This window comes from Rhinolophus sinicus, linkage group LG01 (assembly GCF_036562045.2).
Source record: "Rhinolophus sinicus isolate RSC01 linkage group LG01, ASM3656204v1, whole genome shotgun sequence".
Taxonomy (NCBI): domain Eukaryota; kingdom Metazoa; phylum Chordata; class Mammalia; order Chiroptera; family Rhinolophidae; genus Rhinolophus; species Rhinolophus sinicus.
In genome coordinates this window covers 160,684,579-160,700,947 of record NC_133751.1, presented here as the reverse complement: position 1 = coordinate 160,700,947, position 16,369 = coordinate 160,684,579, and the positions used below count along the sequence as shown (strand labels likewise).

At 38.1% G+C, this 16,369-nt stretch overlaps 1 long non-coding RNA gene across 1 annotated transcript in view; it reads right to left on the bottom strand.

Annotated features, from left to right (window-relative positions):
• The window catches only part of LOC109451261 (uncharacterized), a 520,178-nt gene that overhangs the window by 491,366 nt on the left and 12,443 nt on the right, over positions 1-16,369 (bottom strand). Inside the window, exons 3-5 of the long non-coding RNA XR_012498202.1 lie at positions 10,055-10,140; positions 8,625-8,707; positions 7,046-7,142 (exon numbers count right to left, since the gene is read on the bottom strand). This is a non-coding gene — a long non-coding RNA (uncharacterized LOC109451261). The remainder of the gene's footprint in view (positions 1-7,045; positions 7,143-8,624; positions 8,708-10,054; positions 10,141-16,369) is intronic.

Genomic DNA, 16,369 nt, shown 5'->3' with positions numbered 1-16,369 from the left:
CTCAGCCTGTGCTGTTTCTAATGGAGTAGCTCATGGAGATAATGTTTAAAAAAGTAAAGCTCAATTTTCTTCTTGGTAGACAATAATTTTTAAAAAGCAATTTCTTGTTTAAAATTAGAATGATTGTTAATTTTAAATAATAAAAGTATTCAGAATCCCACATAGATTAGATGACAGCATATTTATGAATAAACTTAATTTTTAAAATTAGGACACATAAAGCTTGTACTTTGCTACACAAAAGATGGCGTCCGATACCGAACACTTTCTAATTCAGCCTAATCTGAATTAGAGACTATTTTATATCTTTAAGTCACACATGATAACTCATACAGTTCACAAGGCGATGCTAAGAAGAGATTATTTAGGGAACTTATTAACAAATGGAGAAATAATTCATAGTTAGAACGCCAATTGCACATGACCGGCTGCTTCCCCAGACTTAAAATAGCATGTACACTAAACTGTCTTTTGTACACTGTTAACCTGCTTAGCAAATCCTTTCTCCAGTCTAGAAGTAAGAGCCCAGTTCTTGTCTCAATTATCAGAGCTCTTCTGACTAAGGAGGCTTCCCGATAGCTTAGAGGCAGCACATTGGCTACCTTTTCAAATAACCTGACTTTGCTCCTGATTCCCCGACTGCCTTTGGTTTAAACTGCCTTAGTTTCCCACTTGAAAAGTGGGGCCAACCGTCTGTACAAGTTCAAGTGAATCAAGAGTTAAAATTGAATTTGATCCTAAAAAAGATGACCAGGCAACGAGCAGTTTTCGCCATAAATCATTTTGAGGGAGTTCTGACCACAGTGACATCCTACTTGGTCACTGTATTAAATGTGTGTAAACAAAGCTACTCTTTTAGTCCATTCTAAAAAGTATGTGCTTAGGGACTTATAAATAGCACATTTTTATTCATTAAATCATGTTTAAAATAGGCTGTGAATGAGAACTTAAATGTACTTAAGAAAATATTATTCATTCTGCAAAAGAGTTACTATGGCCTAGAATACAAACTGGTCACTTGGGACTGTGTTAAAGTTACAAGCAGAAGGAGGCAGAAGTCACTGCCTTCCTCCCTCTGTGACAAGCCAAACCTACTCAGACTTATCCTGACCACTCCTGAGTCGGGTGGGCCATCCTCTGGGGATTGTGCAGCCTTCACATGACCAAGATGTTTGATTGGAACAAAGCAGAAAAATCACGAAACTAAAAAGAAGTTTGCTATAAGGGGGAAAAAAAAAAGTGCTTTGCTTTCTAGATTTTATTTTAAAATATTTATTCAGGCTTCTCTATGATTCCAAGCCTGACAGCCCAAAGGCATTAAACTGTATTGAAGCTTAATGGCCTGAAAAGTTGCCTTTTGAATTAAAGCACATCCAGTTACAAAGGGGGGGTGGGGTGGGCATCTGCAACTAATCTGAAAATTCCATTTCTGATCCTGGACTTTGAGGACACAAAAATAGCCAGCAGAATACGGTACTTTCAAATCACATAGGAGAGCATATGATTTCTGGGAGCAGAGTTTCTATACCAATGCCTAGTAAGGGAATTTTTCATTAGTGAAGAATGACCTATAATATAGAGAGGTTTAGATGGGCACTGAGGCAAAAAATAAGCTACATAATCTTGTCCAAATTCTGTTTTCACCAAGTTATTCTCTTATTATAGAGAAAAATTCTAGAGTGTTTCATTTTATAGGTAAATGGGGACCTTGTTTCCAGACCAGTCAGCTAGCTCCAAAATAGGAATGATGTACTACTGGGCACAGGTAGAAAATTTTAGTTTTTTTATTTATGTGTACTACCTAGATCATATTTTTAAATTTTCTGTTTGGTATATGTGAAGTACATGTAACGTAACATCCTCTAAATAAATAGACATATCTATGTTGGGATACTTAATTAAGCAAATCCAGATACAACTTCTCTAGACACTGTACCTGAGGCACAGTGAAGTTGGTCTAATATTAATCCATAAAGAAATCCCTTGAATGCTGCAGGGGCAGCCCCCACAACTCAAAGAACCTGATCAACAATAGCTCTACCCACTGGATTTTCTGTTATTGCGTCCTGCTCTTTTTCCTTTCATTTAAAAAAAGAAAAAGAAAAATGCTTCTGTGCATCACTAACTATGGAAATACCGTGTTTCCCCAAAAATAAGAACCTAGCCAGACAATCAGCTCTAATGCGTCTTTTGGAGCAAAAAGTAATATAAGATCCGGTCTTATTTTAAGACTGGGTATAGTATAATATAATATAATATAATATAATATAATATAATATAATATAATATAATATAATATAATATAATATGAGGTTGTATATTAATTTTTGCTCCAAAGGACGCATTAGAGCTGATTGTCCTGCTAGGTCTTATTTTCAGGGAAACATGGTATTTAAAAAGTACAAACAGTTGAGTCCTGTGCAAATTTTTATTGTAAAATACATATATTTGTGTTAATGCAGACAAGAGCAACTCTGACACGATCGTATTCCACCAGACACCCTAGTTATTATGCTGGCATAGATTATCTCAGGAATAGAGGTATGCGCACTATCGAAGTGGACATTTTTAATATCAACTTCAATCTGCTATTTTTGAAGAGCTATTTTTGCCTCTGTACAAACAGGACATCAAGTATAACTTTCTTTTGTTGATTAAGTGTCAGTATTTCCTCTTTTGAGTGTAAGTTGCCTGGATGGTTATTTAGCAACTGGTTATTTAGAGGCAGGCAAAATAATGCAGGGAGCAGAAGATAACTTCCAAAAAACTACAGTTAATATCCTCCAGGGGAAAAGAGAAAATACTGCATCCATGAAATAAGAAGAAGCTTTAAAAAGGGAATAAGTAACAAGGAAGAACTTTTAGAAAAGAAACAGTGAGACAACCAAAAGAAAAAGTCCAGTAGAAGGAATAGAAGATAAAGTCAATAAAATCTCCTAAGAAGCTAGACAATAAAAGAAAAATATAAGAAAATTAGAATATTAATGTAGAATATTGAACAGCCGTTAAAGAGAAATTAGAAAAAGAAAAGAGAAAACGGTTGGGAGAACAGCCTTAAATAAATAATATAAGAAACATTCCCAGAAATAAAGTTTATAAATCTAAGAAATGAAAGGCCCTCTAACAATCTAGTACAATTAATGAAAAATGTCCACATCAGAACATTTTAGACCACTCAGGATAAAAAGTAGATCCTAACCGCTTCCAAATGGGAGACTGGTTGACCCAGTACATACAAAGGATCAAGAATAAGAATGGCATCAAACTTCTCCAAAACGATATTGGAACCTAAAGGACAATGAAACAATGAAGATCATTTTCAATTTGGAATTCCACAGCCAAACTATCATTCCAATGTGACGGCAGAATAAAAATATTTTAAGAGATGCAAAATATCAAAATAATGACTTCTCTTGCCTTTTTTATTTTCTCTCAAAGAATCCTTCTTGAACAAAACAAGAAAGAGGAAAATATGCTCTTAAAGAAAATAGGGAATCCAGTGTAGGAAAAAGGCAAGGAAAATCCCAGGACCACAAGCTTCTAGAGCAACTGGCTCAGATCAGAGCAAGAAGACCCAGGATGGAAGAGATGTTTCCCAGGAGAAAAAGTCAAGGGGAAAGGTATATGGAGAACTTGATAGACTGTCAGATAGCTTAACCCTGAGGGAAAGGGAGCTGAGAGACATAAGAGAGTGTGAAAAGACACATTAATGAATACAAAGAAACCAAATCCCATGAAAATCAAGAAAGTTAGGAACTGCAGGGAACATGAAAACTTGCATGAGAGAAGAGACCTAATGATGACGCACTCTGGCTCTGACAACAATATTGACAGTCATAATTTTATAAACTCTGAAATTCTGATTTAACCAAAACTAGTGGGAAAGACTGGAGAGTGGAGTGAGAGAGCTAAGTCTTTTCTGCCAGAGTAGAGAGCCAATAGGTGGTGAGTAAAACTGATGACTCAGGAGAGAGCATTTCTAAATACTTATTTAGAAATACGGAAGTCATACCACAAGAAACAACTACAAGAGCTAAAAGTAGTTGAAGGATGGGGGCCAGAGCTTTCAGCCCATAGTCAGTAAGACAAATCCTCTGCATGGAAAACTTTTATAGCTTTTACCTAAAGATATAGTCATCAGTTCTGATATTCTACTACAAAGTGTCTTGATTCTAAACTTTAAAAAGTAGATTATCATGATCTTGTTAAACATTTCATTCAAAAGGCAAAGAAATCCCTCCCTTCCTACACCTTTCATCACAGGCCTGCCAAGCCCTCTATGCCAAGATGAAGTAGATCAGACTAGACACCCTACTGGCCTGAATAAAATACAGGTTCTCTGCAACTGACAAATGGACTTGTTTCAGAAATTCCTGGGCCAGTTGTTTGGAACATGAGAATGCTTTTTCTTCCTCACCCCTATCCCAGGAGACATGCTTTAGATCAGGGGTGTCCAAACTTTTTTCAATGTTTTTCACCAAGGGCCATATTCGGTAAAATACACATATAGCTGGGCCACTCGCTAGAGGTGAAGTACATATTGCCTCACCTGGTTTATTTAAGTAAACTAAATATATTTTTGGAATTTGCTGCAGGCCAATAAAAAATGGATTGTGGGCCGCAGTTTGGACACCCCTGCTTTAGATGAAGTATCACAGGATTGTGGATTCTGCTCTTTGGGTCAAGGAGCAGGGAGATGGGATGAGAGAACTATAAGTTAGATGTAGGTTATTGTTAAGATTGAGCCCTTGTGATGGATGGTGGGTTCATTTATTCTTATTCATAAAATTATACTAATAAACAAGTAAGCAATAAAAGCAGGACCAATGATAAGACTGTGTACACACATAAACCAAAAGCTATCAACCCGTTTCTGTGTACCTGTAGCCCAGTGGAGACAAAAATCTATTAACCCAGAATCCTGCTTCACCGATGATATAACAGATAGCACACTGCTCAGATATTCAGCAATTTCATGCAATAAATATTTATTAAACATCTCCTAAGGGGTAAGGCACTGAGCAGGTTCTTATGGGTATTGGAGAATCACCCTTATCTTCCAGAATTCAGAAATTATATTTAAATATATGGACCATTTCAAATGGTTTTAAAACATACACACAGTAGTTCCCACATACATCCCATATAGTTATTGAACAAAAATGAAAGGTAACAATAAAATGGATGAGGAAGTGTGTGTGTGTGTGTGTGTGTGTGTGTGTGTGTGTGTGTGTGTGTTGGCACTTGTGAAAAGCAGATTTAATTAGGAACATAGGGAGTTCCAAACAAATCCAAGCAGGTTCTGAAGGGACAGCAGGCCCTACAGGAGCTGATGACGCTGGTCTTTCCTCTCCCTTGACACACATGTCCTTGAGCACTGCTTTAAGCTTATTAGTCAAGAGTGGGGACATATTTAGGTCACAGATATAGTGAGTACATGCTAATACTGAGAAAGTCACTAAAGTCTCTAAATTCTCTCCAAAAAGCATTATTTTCCCATTATTTCTTGATTCATACTCTTTTACACACATTCTTTTCTAGAGTTTCTCTCTAGTTCTCTTGAGTTGCTTTCTCTCATTCTAAAAATGTCTCTGAGGGTCTTGAGTACAAAATGGGTTTTAGCCCAGAGAAATTCTGGTTTAAACCCTGTTCCCCACACTTCACAGACCACACACACATACTCACCCCACATACACCCGACAGCTCCATAGCCAGCAGACCCAGATCTGAAGGTCATGGTCACACATCAGGGCCAAGTCTACACATGGGCTGATTCAGAGAAAAATATTAATATACTAAGCCTGCAGTTACACCTTTGCCAGAGTCTGGGACTGCAGGTAGTTAATGCCTGGGTCCTAGTCTCCAAATACATAACCTCATCCCCCTGCTGCCCAGAATTACAATACTATGGGTAGTTAGAGGGAAGGTTGAGGAGGAAAATTTTCTCATTATTTGAGTAACGCTTACATAGCACTTACTCTTTTCCAAGTCTGTTATAAGTTCTTTACAAATATTAACCTGTGAGGTAGATACTGTTATTCACATTGAAAGATGAAAGGATGGAGGCCAGAGAGGTTAACTAACTTGTCTAAGATCACACAGCCACAAAGGGATGGATTTGATCTAAGCAGTCTGTCTCCAGAGTCTGTGCTCTTAATTATGATTCTGTGCAACCTCCTTGAGCCTGAGATAGGAAGTCTACTCTCTACCTTTCTAATTCCCGGGATAATTAATAAGCTGTTTTTGTTATCAGAAGGAATGGAGTGTGTAGGTGGGGAAAGTGCTTGGGATAAGTGCAGAAGCTACCTTTCCAGCCATGCAGGACAGAAGCTAGAATTTGGGGGCGGTGGGGGGAAGAGAAGGTCAGGGAAAAAGGGTCTGGGGACAGGATCTTTAGACAATGAGAACTGGGTACTCCTTGGCTGGAACATGCTAGGAGTTGGATAATGCTGGTGGCCAAGGTAGAAGGAGGTGACTCCAGGGATGGAGGCCACTCATAAGTAGGAAATAAGCCAGAAGCAGAGGTGAAAATCTGCCTGAACTGATAAGAGGACTCCCTGGCTATCTGTGAATGTAGCACATTGGAAAAGGAGCCAAATCACTCTCATCAGAGAAGCATATAAATAGCATTTACAGACCTTGGCCTCCTTTCCCATTCAATTCAGTGAATGTTCGTAAAAGGCCAACTCTGAGGAAAGCATCACATTCAACAGAATGAAATGAGGAAAGCAGCCCAGATTTTTCTCATCTCAACGGAGCCTCTACATTGAACTTGACTGTGAGCTTGGTGTGCATGAGATGTTTGGTGGAGATCTCAGCCACCAAGTGCCCTTGAGAGCACCTGACAGTACAGTCTGCAAGGCTGGGAGCAGCAGTGCTTCTCGGAAGTGCCACCAGTTGGAGGAAAATAAATAAATGGGGGCGGGGGAGAGAGCAAAGGAGCCAACATTAGTCAAGATAAAAGAAATCCACAATAGAAAGGTCAGCCACTCTAAGAATAACTGTCCTGTAAAAACAAAACCGGGCCAAATATAATGTCTCCTACCTCAGCCAAAATCATCTGCCTTTTGAAGTCACTGTTATGTCCTGGCCTTTTTTTTTCTCCTTTATTCCCTGTAGGTTCTTCTAAGGTAGGCCATTCTCTGTGAAAAGATATATGTGAGCAAGTTTTATTTGACATCTGTTTTCCAACTATTAAATTTGTGGTGGTTATTTTTAGAACAAAGGATAGTTTAAGAAATAATTAGGTGCCCATATATGATACAGACCAGATAGTAGCAAATTTTTTAGGGTTATGTCTAAAAAATTCAGACTGACTGAAAAGTAAGGAAAAATAATGTGGATTTGAAGTTTATTAAAATCACCAAATATTTAAAATTCAGCAATATGATGTATCTGTACCTCAATTTCCCCATTTGCATAACGCACTGTTGTTTGCAGAAAATGACTCCCCTGACCCTCTCAGCCCCCAATCTGTGAGGCCAGCATGATCAGTTGGGTTTCCGGTAGTGGTGATGGATTTGCTCTGATCCACCCTCACCCTTTCTCCCGTTTCCACCCATGATAAATGGACACCATTACAAGATGGTGGCTGGGGTTAGGAGTGCAGCCCAGGGAAGCTCAGTCCCATGGGGGAATCAAACGTTAGACCTTTGCCTCTTTTGTGTGATGCTTTAACCTACTAAACTAATCAGCCACAGAAAAATAAGGATGCTTATCACTGACTTGCCAGATAGAAGTGCTGTGAGAATATATTTTAAAAAGAAGGAGAACAAGGAAGAAGAACAATGTCAGAAGCTTTGCTTACACAGTAACACAGCCATTTAAATACCAAATATTATTATGATAAGTCAGGAACAGAGGCAGCAGCAATAAAAGCTGTTACTCTACGTCAACAACTGGCTAGAGACTACGTGTGTCTACAGAATAGGTTTCATAACATCATGCTTATTTTAGAAACATCAATACTAAAACAGCAATAATGGAAAGTGTTTTCCCCTTAGTTTAAGCACTGCTTGAATCTGCATTATATGCAGCCACGCAATCACTGAACAAATTCTTCTCTTAAATTTCCCCAAGTTCAAGTATACAGTTTGAGCATACCACAAGCGTTATACAACAGCCTAGCTTTAAGAATGCAATAATCTCTCATTTCCTGGCCATTAATTCAGACATCATGCAATCACTCAAAGGCATCCATTTTCCTTTGCTGCTATTTTAGGGACTGCTGCCCTATTGTCATCCCTGCCTTAGACCCCTGACTTAGTCGTCTTTTAATTAGAGCCACCAAGAATGACAGGCGGAGTCAGCCTGCTGAGGTGATCCATCACTTGGCTCACTTTGTTCCCTGGCCTTGTGGACGACAGTATATAAACAGGACATCTTGAACATCAAGCCAGCTGCTTAAGGAAGCAGAAGAACAAATGGTGACCATCTTGTAAGCTACTTCCCTGAAATTATAGACTCTAGTCTAGGGCTATATTTACCAACATCGTATTTCGATTAAACATCCAAATAAACTTTACCAGTGATGATTCTTTGGAAGATGTTTTATCTGAGCTTGCCTTCAAACAAACTGATGCCATAACCTAAGAGTTGTCCAAGGTGTGAACTCATATACTTACAACTGAATAATCGGGCTTGTTTTTATTGGATCTGCTCTTTAGCTAAATCCTTTCCCCATTGGTCAACAGCAATAGTTGCAGTCCTGGAAAAGAAAAGAAAAAAAATATCAACTCAATACTGGTAAACTCTCTCTCATTGTCATTACAGAAAACTACATATTAGCCTGCAGAGTGTTACTATTCAATCATATTTTCCAGGTAAAACTAAAGGAGTTATTTATGCCTCTGAAAATCTAACCCTAGTATCCCAGAGAGACGACATATAAGACCCAAAGTTATATTAGTCCGAATTCAACTATATGGTGAGCTGGTGCATGTGCTAGGTGCTGGGTTACAGACACCCAACCCTGAACTGAAGAAGCTCCTGGTTAGAAGAAGTGATGCTAGCCAGGCTGAGCATGGCACACACAGAACAGTCAGGGGATGGTGATAAGGCTAGAATCGGTGTGCCTACATTTGACTCTCAGCTCCTCCATTTAGTGTGAAGTGCAATCTTGGACAATGTACTTAAGCCATCTGTATCTCAGTTCCATTACTGTTTTGATGTGTTTCCAGTCCTCTGAGGGTGTCTGTATGTAATACACACACACACACACACCCCAAAGTTGAAATCACATTTTTTGCATATTTATATTGTATTTTATACACTTTAGAGTATATCAGAAGCATTTTTCCATGCCAATATTTCTCCTAACTGTATAATACAACATACAAATATACATTAACTTAAGCAACTCCTTATAATTGGACACTTACATTGTTTCCATTTTTTCACTATAATAGGTTTTTTTGTTTGTTTGTTTGTTTTCTTTTTTTTAACAGAACTTTATTGGGGAACAGTGTGTACTTCCAGGGCTTTTCCAAGTCAAGTTGTTGATTGTCGGTTCAATCTTAGTTGTGGAGAGCGCAGCGCAGCTCCAGGTCCAGTTGCCATTGTTAGTTATAGGGGGCGCAGCCCACCATCCCTTGCGGGAGTCTAGGAATCAAATCTTGTGGTTGAGAGCCCACACTCCAACCAACTAAGCCATCTGGCTCTCCGGGAGCTGAGCAGCAACTCATTGACTTCATTCTAGTTGCGGAGAGTGCAGCTTGCTGGCCCATGTGGGAATCGAACCTGCAGCCCCGTTGCCTAGCGCTCACGCTCTAACCAACTGAGCCACCTGTCCGCCCCTCACTATAATAAATTGTGATGAACATTTTTCCCTCTCTTCTAAAATAGCTTAATAGTATTAGACTCAAATACTGTATGAAAGATATTTAAATCTCAATAAAATTATCTAAAGACCAATGGTTCAGAAAGTAAATATTCCATAACATTTTTATTCTTCCTTGGTCATGTTCTATTCTGTTTTCTAATAATATTATGCAGACTTTTAAAATATTGTGCAATAGGAACTAAATTCAATATTGAACAATGAATAATGACTGACCTCGTATTGCCAGCCATTGATCTAGGATCTGAGGAGACAGCAGTGAACAAGACAGACCAATCTCAGCCTTCATGCAGTTTACCTTTCTAGCAAGGAAGACAGGGAAACAAATGCACAAATCAACACAAATTACATCAGAAGGTGCTTTAGAGAAAAAGCTTGAGAGAGACACCAGTAGTGCCTGACAGCATGGGGAAGGTTCTATTTTTATATAGAATAGCCATGGAATAACTCACTAGAATGGTGATATTTGAGCTGAGATTGAACGAAAAGAGGTAAGAAAGTGGTCCAGGCAGAATGAACACAAAAGAGGATGGAGGCCCATTTGGCTGGAGCCAAATGAGTCAAAGGAATATGGTAGGAGATATGTTCAGAGAAGTAGCAGGCACCAAGCCATGCCGGGTCTCATAGGCCTTTGTGAGGATTTTGAGTTGAGTTGATAGATGAGCTCTTAATAGATGCTTACATACACATTCTGAAAGTATCTACTTCTTTCTAAAGCATGGTTCTCAAAATAACATTATTTGATATGAATTCTGGTCGATGTATTTTTATAGACCTTCTTACTATTCTAAGTCCCACAATATGGCTTATTGGATTCATTCTTATCCAAATGGCTAGTTATGAGTTTAAGAGCTCTGTTCTTAAAAGCTTTGTTATTTTGTCAAGGAGAGACAAGTATAAAGGCTAAAAACAAAAAACTGGTAAAACTAAACATTTTTCTGGGTAGAAAATGGGACCATTTGATGTTTTATAAGTGTTCTCCAAGAAAGCACAAGAGAAAGCTCCCAAATTATAGATAATATTAAGATAGCTAAAATGTGAAATACTGTTAGGAAAAAAAAGCTACAAGGATCTCTCAAAACTCTGTGACTTCATATAAAATAGAGAGATAGGTCTCAGCCTTCAGCAGAAGTCATGCAAAATGTAGCTATGAAACACCATGTTCTGGGTTTTCAGCTTTGCTAAAAGTCCAAAGGCTTTCTCTATAGACACAGCCCCCTACCGTAGGGACAAAGAAGGGAATAAATGTGGGACGGCATCGGAAAATGTCAAAAATAAATATTCTTCCTTTCAATAAACATGCACTGAACACAGACTATGTACCAAGCATTTTGCTTGCTGTTGGAAATACAAAGCTATAGTCTTACAGGGTGACAAATTGATGGAATGTGATGAATTCTCTCCTAGATAACACCATGTGATGGTATATGGGAAAAGGACACATAGCTAGGTGGTCGGGGTCAAATAAGGTAAAAGAAGTGGGAGTTAGCTGCATGTAGGTAGGTTGAAAGGATCTGGTGTCCTAGAAAGAAAAAATACTACAAGAGAAAATGTCCATGCAGAGGCTAGAAGGTGTTGATGAAGCTATTCTGTGTGGTTGAAATACAGAAATAGAGTTGGGAAGTGGTGAAGGTTGAGAGGTAAATACTTGCTCTTACCCTCCTGGGCACAGTGGTTCATTCATATCTTGAAAAGTGCATGCAATTCTGGTCCTCACACTCAATATCCACATGTGGCCAGAAGCTTAGATAAAAGGCAACTAAAATAATCATGTGAATGAAGCAGTTTGCATAGAAAGAAAGACTGAAAAACTTAAGACTCCTTACCCAACAAAGGCTAAAAGGAAAAATGTACCAAAGTCTATGAAATTAAGATAAATAATGAGTAGATGAACATGATGTACTTGCTCATCAAATCCCAGAGATTGGGATTTCTAGACAAAATCCTAGGCAAAATCCAGCCAACCAGGACATTTCATACATCAACCCTATCTAAAATCAGTGTCTCCTAAATGTGCAGAATCTCCAAAAGATGGGCCTTGGAATTTGTATTTTAACAAATGTCTGGGATGGTCTTTATGCTTAAGTAAATTTGGGAATAATTATTCTAAAAGTAGAGACAGGAAACTCTTAGGATGAGTAATATTAATTGCAAAAAGGCTTTCATCTGGCCTGCTGTTTGGCTTGCACAGGCCAGTCAGCACTACACCAGATGGCTTGGATCCCCTCAAAAGGTGGTACTGATGGCTGGGGCTATCTGTGGATAATCCAAATGACCCCAGGTCTTACCAGCTTCACCAGCCTATGGAGACCGTAACGGTCCAAGTAACAATATGTGACTGTGACTAGCTCAATGTCATAAGTACTCACACAAAACCTCAGCCTCCTTCAAAATGTTCCCTGTGGTTTCCCAAAGTTCTCCCTCAGGAATATGTCCATTCGTGGTCTTCCTCTTAAGAATCATCATGGAAGTTGTCAATCCACAGGCCATTCAAGGGAGTCACCACATGGCAGCCAGCTCCTGGTACCCTCCTGTGTCCTCCTCCTCTCTCTCCAAATTCCTTCCCTAAATGCCCTGTTCCTGCCTTCCATCTTCAAGACCGTAAGTGGCTAGAGGAAGGGATTAGGACTTACAATACATTCCCACTCTTAGCTTTAACTTTTCCAGAACTGTGGTGCTAACAGCAATCTCCCTAAAAAGGCTTGGTTTTTACCTGCTTGCCAAAAAAAATGGATTATCACATTCATAACTATCATTTTAGGTAGCATTCCCAAGTATATAAAAGAGAGTTGTTGTTTTTATAAATCTAGAGTAGAAACTATTTGCCAAATTTCAACTTGATGGCATTTGAAATATTTAAAGTCAGAATCAGTAAAATTATGAGGCTTCTGCATCCTAAGAACCACTGGAAAAAGAGAACGCCTTCCCTGGGATTTGCATAAGCCTCCAGCAGGTGGAAGACATATGTAGCCTAATGAATACAGTACGTAGATGCTTCTAAAACTTACTTGCATTTCAATAGTTTGTAATAAGTTAATATATTCTAAGTAAGAGCTCAGTTAACTAGAATCATAAATACAACTGCTTCACAAATCAAATCCAAAACTCCAAAAGTCTAAGATGAGTGTAAGATCTTCATTAGTCTGAGTCAAATTTGACCCTATGTTTTTTGGTCATTTCACTGCTTACCAAAACTTTCAAAAAAGAAGGCAAAGGAAAGATCCTAAATCAATCAATCGTAGATGTTGATTCACTATATAGGGACCTCTACAGTCTGAAAAGTCTGGAAGGACCCCTTCCTGGATAATAAAGAAGACCAAAAGAAGTTTCTGTGGGCAGAAATTTTTCATATACTGAACAAATGCAACAACTATAGAAACTACATTGACACGTAATAAAGTTTACCAGCCAAGATCAGGATCAGTCTACTACAGCCAAGTGACTTCTCAGGAGAATTACATGTCACATAAGAAAAAGAAGCCCTCGCCAAACAGGGACACTCCTATGTTCAACCTGTTATCTTTAAAACACATATTGCCCTCATGAAACGAGTGGATAGGGCTTTGATAATGATAATTCTCCTATTCAGAGGCTTGCCCAGCAATGGGGTGTGCTCAGTCTATCCCTTCTTTTTCTCCATATAATTAAAGTCTGGCCACTTGTGATGTTGACCCTTATTTAGAAAACGGGATAGTTTTCTAAAGATATCAGCCCTGGTCATAGGTACCTATCAACCACTTTTCGTTATTCAACATTTTGTATTATAAGATCCTTTTCAAAGTAAATTATGAGACAATATATTTGTTCATCTTGTATGTGTGTGGACCCTAGACACTCACCAATGTTATTCTCTTATTTCCCTTCAATTCACTGGATAATAGAGCTTAGTACTGAAATGCTTCTTTCAATTTAAACTTTCAGTAGATCTAAAGATTCGGGATTGTAAATGCATTACAATGGGAATAACACAGAACAATACCATTGCTGGTGGCCTTGGATACCCAGATGTAAGGGGGGAATTCATTATAACACATTTCAAACTGAATCTTTGTGTGATTGGATTTAATTCCTATGAAAGAGACAGAATCAGACATCAAAATCCAATAAAAGAAATTCTGGGCATGTAAAATCAATAGCTGTGAAATATTTAACAAAAGACAAATATTGAACTTGAACTTAGGGAAGAAGACTTTGTTCCTGTTGTGACCTGTTGGAGGTACAATGGAAATACCCAATCTCCTATTGAGCCAGACACCAGAAAATGGTCATGTAATCCAGCTCAGAGAGACTATTAGCTCACTATGGACTGGGGTGAGATAAAGGCAAGCATCCTGGGGGTGTTTTCATTCCCAGAATAGTTTACCTTATTATTTAATCATTCTAACGGTTCTAAATGCTCAACAGGTAAGTTGTTCTAGGGCTTCTGCACAGGTTTACAAACAGATGTCTGTAAAAATAAAATAAACACACAGGTTTGGGCTTATTTATTTTAGATACACTTCTGTGCTAAACTTCAGAGATAGGTAAATATGAGTGTTATATAAATGGTCTCTTTCCAAGCCCAACAACTGAGTTGCCATATTTAGCAAATAAAACTACTGAACACCAGTTAAATTTGAATTTCAGATTTCATCTAACCCTATCAGTTCACTGCCACAAAAGGAGACCACACTTGAGTCTACTGATAAGAAATCAAATTTGAACTAATTTGCGTATTCAACGAATTGAACAATATTACCTGAAGACCACAAGTACTAAGGTAGAGAGCACAGATTTTATACAAAGAAAAACCTCAGTGATAATCTTGTTCTTGCCTAAAGTAGAAGGGCATTGCATGTTGTGATAATCTGTTATTTTTGTTCAATTACTTTGAGTTCATATAATACAAAACCATGATGCTTCACATTTTGTAGTAGCCTGTGTGAAATGGCATCTCTACAGTTTATATGCATTTCTAACAAGTTTATAGTGACAAGGGGCTAAATACACACCACAGTTGTATTTAACATAGGGACAGAAGCAGTTATTGATGTGGCTCTTATGCTGAGAGATGGACAAACTTGAGGTAGTTTTAGTTGTTTGGGTTTTAAAGTTTGGTGTGTCTGTGTATATGTGTGTGTTTGAGGGTCCCCAACCCTTTACAATAGGGTAAATCTCAAAAAAGTATTGAACATTGCACTGATAAAAACAAATTATTTTTTTAAAGTCTACAATAAAAAAATTATAAATAGTTTGGACAATGCAGAATATGTATATGTCTTTTTATAAATAGGTACCTGTAAAGGGCACAGAACACCTCTGATTAGGCATTTATTTAAATTAAGAAATTAATTTGTAATAACAATACCAAGGAGACTCAAGATCAAAGATTATCATATATAATCCACTACCAAATACATGGGGTATCTTTGAAACTAAGGAAATTATCCACCCATCGACTACATTTTTGGGGTATTCTGATGTTTTTTAGTATACACAGAATCCCATTATTTTCCATTATGCATCAAGAAATCAGAAACTGATTCCAAAATAAAACTGAGGTTGAACTTCTTTATTATACACAAATTGGGCTCCTCAATTTTCTAGAGATTACTTAAGCACATGTACATCATCTTAATTTTTTTTTAACGTCCTTATAACCTGGTACTGCCTGACTCACCACAGGTGCTCAGGAAGTTGGATAAATCAATGATTTCAACAAGATTTGTTTGGAAAATGATTCAGATATTATATACAATACTAAAAAGTCTTAACTGCCTTTTATCAAAAGTTTTATTTGGTAAGATTTGAAATTAGGGGTTTTTTTGTTTTTTTTAATCTCTATAGTTGGAGTCTAAGAAAACCGACATCAAGCCCTAGCTTGGCTATAGATTCTAGCTCTAAGATCTCTAAAATGGTGCACTGGTTTTCTCTACATCTGGGAAGGATTCCATTTGCTTCTGTGAGAGAAGAGCAGCAAAAATTCCTGGATTTATGTCTTCAAGGAGACTGTCCATGAAAGTAGGAGGCTTACCTACTACTCTCTACTTTGCCAGCTCTTGTTACAAATACTGTTTTATCAAACAAACAAACAAACAACAACAACAAAAAACACAGGAAAGTCCAAGATGGTGGATTAGGTAAATGTTATGCCTACTGCCTTCTAGGATTATACCAAAATTACAAATAAATTATAGAACAATCAGCCTCAAGAATCACTTGAAGATTAGCTGAATAGACGCCCTATAACTAAGGATATAAAGAAGAGACCACATGAAGACTGGTAGAAGGAATGGAGGTGCAAAACGGGCAGACCCCAAACCCACAGATAGTGGTTTAACACGGGAGGGACACCTCCGTAGCAGAGGTCCTCACAGAAGAGGGAGGGTTTCCAGCACCATACCAGGCTCCCCAGCCCATGGGTCCTGTGCTGGGAAGCAGAGTTTAATGGGGGTTCTCACAACATCTGGCAGTAAAAATCATCAAAGACTCCATCTGTCCAATCTGGTGAGATGGAAGATGGCTGGAATACCAGACACCCTCTTAAAGGGC